The sequence below is a fragment of the Terrapene carolina genome, unplaced genomic scaffold (assembly GCF_002925995.2).
Source record: "Terrapene carolina triunguis isolate 2854851 unplaced genomic scaffold, T_m_triunguis-2.0 Scaffold96, whole genome shotgun sequence".
NCBI classification, from domain to species: Eukaryota; Metazoa; Chordata; order Testudines; family Emydidae; genus Terrapene; species Terrapene triunguis.
Window position 1 is genome coordinate 69,948,317 of NW_020664447.1, and position 8,482 is coordinate 69,956,798.

Consider the following 8,482-nt stretch of genomic DNA (forward strand, 5'->3'; position numbering starts at 1 on the left):
ATTAATTATTAATAGAATTGAGTGATCATTAATAGCCTCAGACCATTATAGTTCCCCCAATACTGCCCTTATGTCTGTAACACCCACTGAAGCTGTGTGGAATTTAGGATTGTCACTATAATTAAAAAGCCCTTACATACCAAAACGAGATTGGTTGCATTTAATTCAAGGACAAACTTCCACCAAACTATACAGCCAAAAGCAAGCGGAGGCCCCAGCGAGGATCGAACTCGCGACCCCTGGTTTACAAGACCAGTGCTCTAACCACTGAGCTATGGAGCCACCATTTAGAAATTCGCCTGAGTCGCCCTAAGATGCCAGGCGACCTTGTGGTAACAGCTGCCGAAACAAGCCTCCAGCTCCCCTCCTCTGCCCGCAACCTCCTCGGCGCCCTCCCTCAGCCCCGCTGCGGGGCTCGCTGGGAGCCCGCATGGGCAGGGGCGAGCTCGCCGTGCTCCTGCGAGCCGCAGCGGCCCCCGCCAGCGCCGCTTCATTTCCACGGGAAAAGCGAAGCCCGGCGGGGCCCAGCGCTGCAGCCCGGGCCCAGCCGATACCAGCGCGGACCGCCCCGCGGCTGCCGGGCTGGAGCATTTACAGCAGCGCCCGCGCAGCCCAGCGGGGCACGAGGTTGTTGCGCCACCCGCGACATTGCCCCGCGGGGCGGCCGGGCCCGCGCTTGTCAGCCGCGCTTCGCAGGGCCCCGTGGCGCGCGCCGGCTCCAGGCCCCGCTTCGCCTCGTGCTGCGTTAATGAGCGTTGGTCACCAGGTGTCGCTGCTGCACCGGCTGAACAAGCGGAAAGGCCGCTGCCTGCGGGGCGCTGCTGATCAGCCCTTCCCGGGCCGGCCTCTGCGCTGCGCCCTTGTTCCGCTGGGGTGGGGGGCTGCGACTGCGCCCCCCTCCGCACTGTCATTACAACCCCAGCGTGCAAAGGGCTCCCGGGGGCACCAGCAGCGGCCCCGCCCGCTCCCTGAGTTCCCGCGGAGCAAGCGGCTGCAAGGAGGGGGCTTGTCCTGTAAGCCTGAGTGATGATGCGCCATGGTCTAGAGTTGTCAAAGTCTCCCCGATTTCTTCTGAGGCTGAGTAACGCTGCAGATCTCCCTGTAACACAGCCTGGGGCCCTGGCAGCAGAGCTCAGTCGCCTCTCTCATCCCTAAATCCCCAGCGCAAAAGGGGAGCACCAAATAAGAGCTAGACTATTGCATTCCTTTGACCCCTTCGCTACTATGTATAAAACGCATAAGAAGCGGAATAGCTCCCCTCTGCATCTTAGGCTTGGTCTACACTAAACCCCCAAATCGAACTAAGGTACGCAACTTCAGCTACGAAGTTCGAAGTACCTTAGTTCGAACGTACCTCGGTCCACACGCGGCAGGCAGGCTCCCCCGTCGACTCCGCGGTACTCCTCTCGTCTAGCTGGAGTACCGCAGTCGACGGCGAGCACTTCCTGGTTCGACTTGTCGCGTCCAGACAAGACGCGATAAGTCGAACCCAGAACTTCGATTGCCAGCCGCCGAACTAGCGGCTGAGTGTAGACATAGGGTATGTCTACCACTGGGTGTAGACATAGGGTATGTATGGGACAAGTCTGTTTTCTGCTCTGCTTGATATTCATTGCATCCATTTGAATTCAAACTACTCTGAAAACAAATTCTATAAAGAAAATTGTTTAAATTCATCATGAGTTTCTCCTTAATTCTGCTGTAACCTTGTAAGTAACGAAACTCTGAACTTTATTTTACTTTTGCTTTGAGTTTCCTAGTCATCATAAGAGAGCTAGAAAATTAATGTTAAAATCTCATCTAAATTCTAATAATCACCCCCTGCTTGTTTATTACAGGAGACAGTTCTCCTCTGCATGATTTATAGATTCCAAGGCCAAAAAGGACCATTGTGATAATTTAATTCAGGGGTAGGCAACCTATGGCACGCGTGCCAAAGGCGGCACGCGAGCTCATTTTCAGTGGCACTCACACTGCCCGGGTCCTGGCCACCGGTCCGGGGGGCTCTGCATTTTAATTTAATTTTAAATGAAGCTTCTTAAACATTTTAAAAACCTTATTTACTTTACATACAACAATAGTTTAGTTATATATTATAGACTTATAGAAAGAGACCTTCTAAACATGTTAAAATGTATTATTGGCACGCGAAACCTTAAATTATTACAGTGAATAAATGAAGACTCGGCACACCACTTCTGAAAGGTTGCCGACCCCTGATTTAATTCAACCCTCCTGTATACATAGGCCATAGCACTTCCCACAAATAATTCCTAATGCATATCTTTTTAAAAACATCCAGTCTTGGTACATGATGATAAGCTGGACTACCTGCTTATTGGTCTTGAGAGGTACAATTCCTGCTATAGACAAAGATGTCTATCCTTTTAATAGGAAAAATTGTGCCAAATTTACTAGGTAAAGTCCTAGTACCCATAAGAAGGACAGTCATCAAGAAATAATGGGCCATTCCATCACTTAAATTAACCAGGCTGAAAGAAATAATACAGAACACAAAAGATAGTTCTTCTGTATGTCCTAAAAAGTGAGAATCACAAAGAAAAACCATGTTTAAAAGCTAGCAGCACAGCCAAGAGATCTGACACTTAAGTTCCCACTCCAACAGTGACTAAATGCAGGAGTAAAAGATATTCAACCTTTTCCCCAAAACCATAAAAAAGGAACATGTCAGCCATAATACTTCAGGGGGCTGGAACTGAAAGCAGTACCAAATGCCAATGGCAGAAATATATTTTCTGTGCCCTTTAAAAGGAACATTGTCAAGAGAAAACACGTAATAATTAATACTAACTTCTTACCTCTCTTGCTACCTACTAAAATGATTAAAACTAAGTATTTAAAACATTGATTCATTTTTCTCCAGTCATGCTTTTTATTCAGTTTTTTGCCTCGCTGATCTAGGACAGTAAAACGAGACTGATCTTTGTATGTTTGTAGAAGAGATGGGCCTGCTCAAGCCACAGAATTCAGATCTTGATCCAGAGGTTGCACAATCCTGAGGTGAGTCTCAAGTAGCCAGGAAGTTTGGAGGTTTCTGGATTTTGGAACAGAATAATTTCTAATATGTAGCCAGGTTTGCTTTCTGGTTCTCATGCACTGAGCTAGGATTCATACCACTTAAGGGAATGTTTAAATCCCCCCCTTTCCCCCCCAAAATCCTGATTTTAATTGAAATTTAAAAATCAAAACATTTATATTCATAGGAATATTTTGTAAGCACCACTATCAACTCCCCCTCTATCATACCCCACAAACATCTTTCAAACAAATTCTCATTTTGGATCTAAAACAAGTTGGCAAAGTCCCTTTAAAGAACAAATTATTGTCCATATCTTAACTAAACGTTATTAAGTATCCCATCTTTTTACTGCAGGACGAAGTCCTCTTCATGAAAAGCAACAATTCTGGTTGCCTGGGTTAAGCTACAGAAGTCAATTACAGTAATTACTCCATCACTGGCTGAACTGGGGAACACCGTCGGTTTCCTCAATGCATTTGTATTGACAAGGCTAGTCCCTCAAATGCATTTTTAATCACCTTTTTATATGATGCAATCTCACTGAAAGTTCATTGCATTTATTTTTGTCAGTTCGCAATAGTGGGATTTGTGTGAAAGGATTGAGGAGTTTTTTCTATTAGCGCACTTCATTTTAAGGGCCCCAATATATTAATGCTGTAAATGTTAATGTCCTGGCCTGGAAGAGTAATTTGGATCTGCACATACTGGGCAAAGATTGCAGTTAGGCTAATGGAAGAAACTAGGAAAGTAGCTTTATGGATCAGAAGCCCAGCCAAACTGCAGGGATCTCATTTCCAGCTGATGATTTATCACTTGTTTTTGATCTTTTATGTCACTGTACAGAACAGGGATTGTACTGCATGTTGCCTCTCAATTAGTCTGAACTATCAAAAGAGAGAGATTTAGGCCCTGATTCTCCACTACTTTGCACCTGGTACAGTCATTTACACCTGTGTAAAGTCAGTGCAAAATAACTGTAGCACTTTTCGAGCTTGATTCTCCTGCTGCTTACACCAGTTTTACACTGGGACAGCTCAGCTGCATTCCAGGAAGTCAACCCTTAGTTACTCCATTATTAGTGAGAGGAGGTCAGGCCCTCAGTGTTTGTGGTCTCAGTTCCAATGGACAATTATACAGAGTTTGGAAACCACCACAACAACTGACACTATTGGAACCCTTGCTGGCAGTCTCAGCAGAGAAGCCATAGATTCAATTGGTTATGGACACTGCATTTACAACATTCAACTAATTTGCCCAGGCAAATTAGTTGAAACAATAGTAAAGAATAAAATTGTCAGACACATAGAAGAACATAAATTGTTGGGCAAAGGTCAACATGGTTTCTGTAAAGGGAAATCATGTCTTACTAATCTATTAGAGTTCTTCAAAGGGGTCAACAAACATGTGGACAAGGAGGATCCAGTGGACATAGTGTACTAAGATTTCCAGAAAGCCTTTGACAAGGTCCCTCACCAAAGGCTCTTACGTAAATTAAGTTGTCATGGGATAAGAGGGAAAATCCTTTCATGGATTGAGAACTGGTTAAAAGACAGGGAACAGAGGGTAGGAATAAATGGTAAATTTTCAGAATGGAGGGGGTAACTAGTGGTGTTCCCCAAGGGTCAGTCCTAGGACCAATCCTATTCAACTTATTCATAAAAGATCTGGAGAAAGGGGTAAACAGTGAGGTGGCAAAGTTTGCAGATGAAACTAAACTGCTCAAAATAGTTAAGACCAAAGCAGACTGTGAAGAACTTCAAAAAGATCTCACAAAACTAAGTGATTGGGCAACAAAATGGCAAATGAAATTTAATGTGGATAAATGTAAAGTAATGCACATTGGAAAAAAATAACCCCAACTATACATACAATATGATGGGGGCTAATTTAGCTACAACTAATCAGGAAAGAGATCTTGCAGTCATCGTGGATAATTCTCTGAAGACGTCCACGCAGCGTGCAGCGGCAGTCAAAAAAGCAAACAGGATGTTAGGAATCATTCAAAAAGGGATAGAGACTAAGACGGAGAATATCTTATTGCCCTTATATAAATCCATGGTACGCCCACATCTTGAATACAGAGTACAGATGTAGTCTCCTCATCTCAAAAAAGATATACTGGCATTGGAAAAGGTTCAGAGAAGGGCAACTAAAATGATTAGGGGTATGAGGAGAGAGTAAAGAGGCTAGGACTTTTCAGCTTGGAAAAGAGGAGACTAAGGAGGGATATGATAGAGGTATATAAAATCATGAGTGGTGTGGAGAGAGTGAATAAGGAAAAGTTATTTACTTGTTCCCATAATATAAGAACTAGGGGCCACCAAATTAAATTAATGGGCAGCAGGTTTAAAACAAATAAAAGGAAGTTCTTCTTCACACAGCACACAGTCAACCTGTGGAACTCCTTGCCTGAGGAGGTTGTGAAGGCTCGAATTATAACAGGGTTTAAAAGAGAACTAGATAAATTCATGGAGGTTAAGTCCATTAATGGCTATTAGCCAGGATGGGTAAGGAATGGCGTCCCTAGCCTCTGTTTGTCAGAGGGTGGAGATGGATGGCAGGAGAGAGATCACTTGATCATTACCTGTTAGGTTCACTCCCTCTGGGGCACTTGGCATTGGCCATTGTCAGTAGACAGGATACTGGGCTGGATGGACCTTTGGTCTGACCCAGTATGGCTGTTCTTATGTTCAACATTGCTCACAGACTTAGTCCCTTAGCCAGGGCTGAGGTACCTGGAAGACAACGTGTCCGTTCTGTGAATCAAGAGAGAATTTGGGTATCATGCAGCATCTTTCAAGAGCATGAAATTAATTTCCCTTCTATTACTCATAATTAATCTATGTATCCATCCAGAGAGATATAATTTAGTGCTGTTGCATTATACAGCTATAAAGATCCCAAGAGGACATCACCTATATTCTTATTATGCCAGTCTTTTACCTGGTATAAAAGAATTTCCCATGAGCAGATCAATCATAGAATATCAGGGTTGGAAGGGACCTCAGGAGGTCATCTAGTTCAACCCCCTGCTCAAAGCAGGACCAATCCCCAGACAGATTTTTACCCCAGTTCCCTAAGTGGCCCCCTCAAGGATTGAACTCACAACCCTGGTTTTAGCAGGCCAATGCTCAAACCACTGAGCTATCCCTCCCCCCCACTGACTGATTCTTTCAACGGGAATGCCACAATCTCTGTTTGCTATCAGGATAATAAAATCACCCCATCACATTTCCACACTTTATTTTTGCCTGTATTCACTTTCCTTATTGGTTTATGCTTTCATTAGGGAGCAGGGCCAGGAGGAAGGCTCGGTGGGCAATCACTTGGTATATATTTAATAATATCCTATAAAAAGAAAATGCCAAAACCAATTGTTCCTTATGGGCAAGCTGATAGAAAATGAGTTCCTTATGGGATAGGGGTGTTTATATGAGATTTTCCACATCATTTCATAGCTATTCAGTTAAGAACAGGCATCACACTTCATCTAGGGTCAACAGGTAATTTTCTCTGACACGGGGTGCATGCTGCTCTTGCCATTAAACCGTGTCAAGGAAATGCAGTGAATATTATACTGACTTGCAAAACTGCATTAACCACAATGGTTTCTCTCCAGGAGAAGGTGATGCCTACTGGAATAATAGCCATGTGAGCTGCTGTGAAGTCTGACCGAATATTAACGTCCTTGCAAAGACTGAGTTTCCTCTGCCTGCTGAAGCAGAAAAATATTCTGAAGAAAAACACACTATAACCTTAATATGAAAGATAAAATTAGCGATTCAAAGGGAACATTAGAAGGAAGGTAAATTAAATATAGTATCACACGAATACCTTTATGTTACAACATGGCAGGACTCAATTTTCTTGGATAGTCTCCAAAAAAAGGGGGAAAAATTGAAAATACTTTCAGGCAAACTCTACTCTGGAATAAATGTAGGAACGTATCTATTGCCTAATTTATATAAATGTATATTACAGGGTAAAGTATTTTAAAGAGTAAAAGCAAGTAGCTGTGCCTTTCCTAAGGCTTGGTCTACACAAGCCGCCTTGCATTGACTTAGTTGTACAAGTGTCCACACAAATTTGTCTCGCACCAATGCAAGCGCCCAGTTACAGCGATGCAATAACACCCTCTCCCCAAGCGACACTGAGCCATGGCCAATGTACTGAGGTTGACACAGCATGAGTAGACACTGCATTACTTATGGCAACCCTAACAGTCCTTCAGCAGCCATCCCGCAATGCCTGACGCTGCTCACAACTGTGAACTCCAGAAGAGCCCCTTACCCCTTTAAAGCCCTGCAAATGTTTGAAATGCCTTTTCCTGATTGCTCAGCTTGGCAAGCACACCTAGCAGCTCTCCACTGTTGTGTGCAACTACCCAGCTGATCATGCTGTGCTCAAGACACGCTTCGGCTTGGACTAGACAGGAGATATTGGCTCTCTTGGACCCGTGGGGAGAAGATGCTGTGCACACACACCTACAAACCAGCCATAGAAATGTGGACATCTACGAACAGATTGCTCGGGGGATGCAGGAAAAAGGTATGACAGCAACCAGCATCAATGCTGTGTGAAAGCAAAGGAACTACCATCAGGCATATCAAAAGCCAAGGGAGGCCAACAGTCAATCTGGTGCCAAGCCACAAACCTGCATTCCACACTTGGCGGAGACCCCATCACCACCCCATACACCACCATGGGTACCTCTGAGGAGCCCAAGCCACAGGCCCCTGGCATGAACAGCGAAGATAAGGATGAGGTGGAGGAGGAAGACAAGGAGTACTAGAGACATACAACTGGGGTCCAGCTATGCCATGAGCCAGGACCTGTTTGAGACTCCACCGCAGTCCTGGCAGGCAAGCACAGGCGAGCCTGATGGAAGGGAAGGAACCTCAGATAAGTGTGTAATTGTATTTCCCATTGCAATGAGGTGCTGATGGTGCCCCCAACTTAACAGGACATAGCTATCAACTTTTCACGGATTTACTCATACTAGAAGTGGTAGTGTTACAACAAAGAAAGGTAACGTTATCTGCTTTTCATTTCCCTCTAGAATTACTCAGGGGGCCATGCAGAGCAGTTTGTTTATGTACACAGGAATGTCCCTTGACTCCTCCTGAGAGATCTCAATGAAACTTTCATGGATGTACTCTGTGATCCTCACTAGAAGGTCTCTAGGGATGGCAGCCTTAGTTCTTCCTCCCCAAACACTTTCCCACACCAGTCAGTGATAACTTCGGCAGGCACCATTGTAGTACACAGGCTAGCAGCATATGGGCCCCGGGTGACTTTGGGATGTCAGCAGCAGCTTGTGTTCTCTGTAACTTTGTTAACCTCAGGAGTGAGATATCAGCTAAAATCACCACCACCCGTGGAAAATGGTGCCACTATTCAGTGCCATTGCCCTATACTTATAGTTTCATGCAACCGCGCAAT

General features: G+C 44.7%; 1 non-coding gene across 1 annotated transcript; it reads right to left on the reverse strand.

The window, feature by feature from the left end:
* Positions 1-209: 209 nt before the first annotated feature.
* Positions 210-282, reverse strand: TRNAT-UGU. Its single transcript has one exon. It is a non-coding gene; the product is annotated as a tRNA-Thr (tRNA).
* Positions 283-8,482: the final 8,200 nt, after the last annotated feature.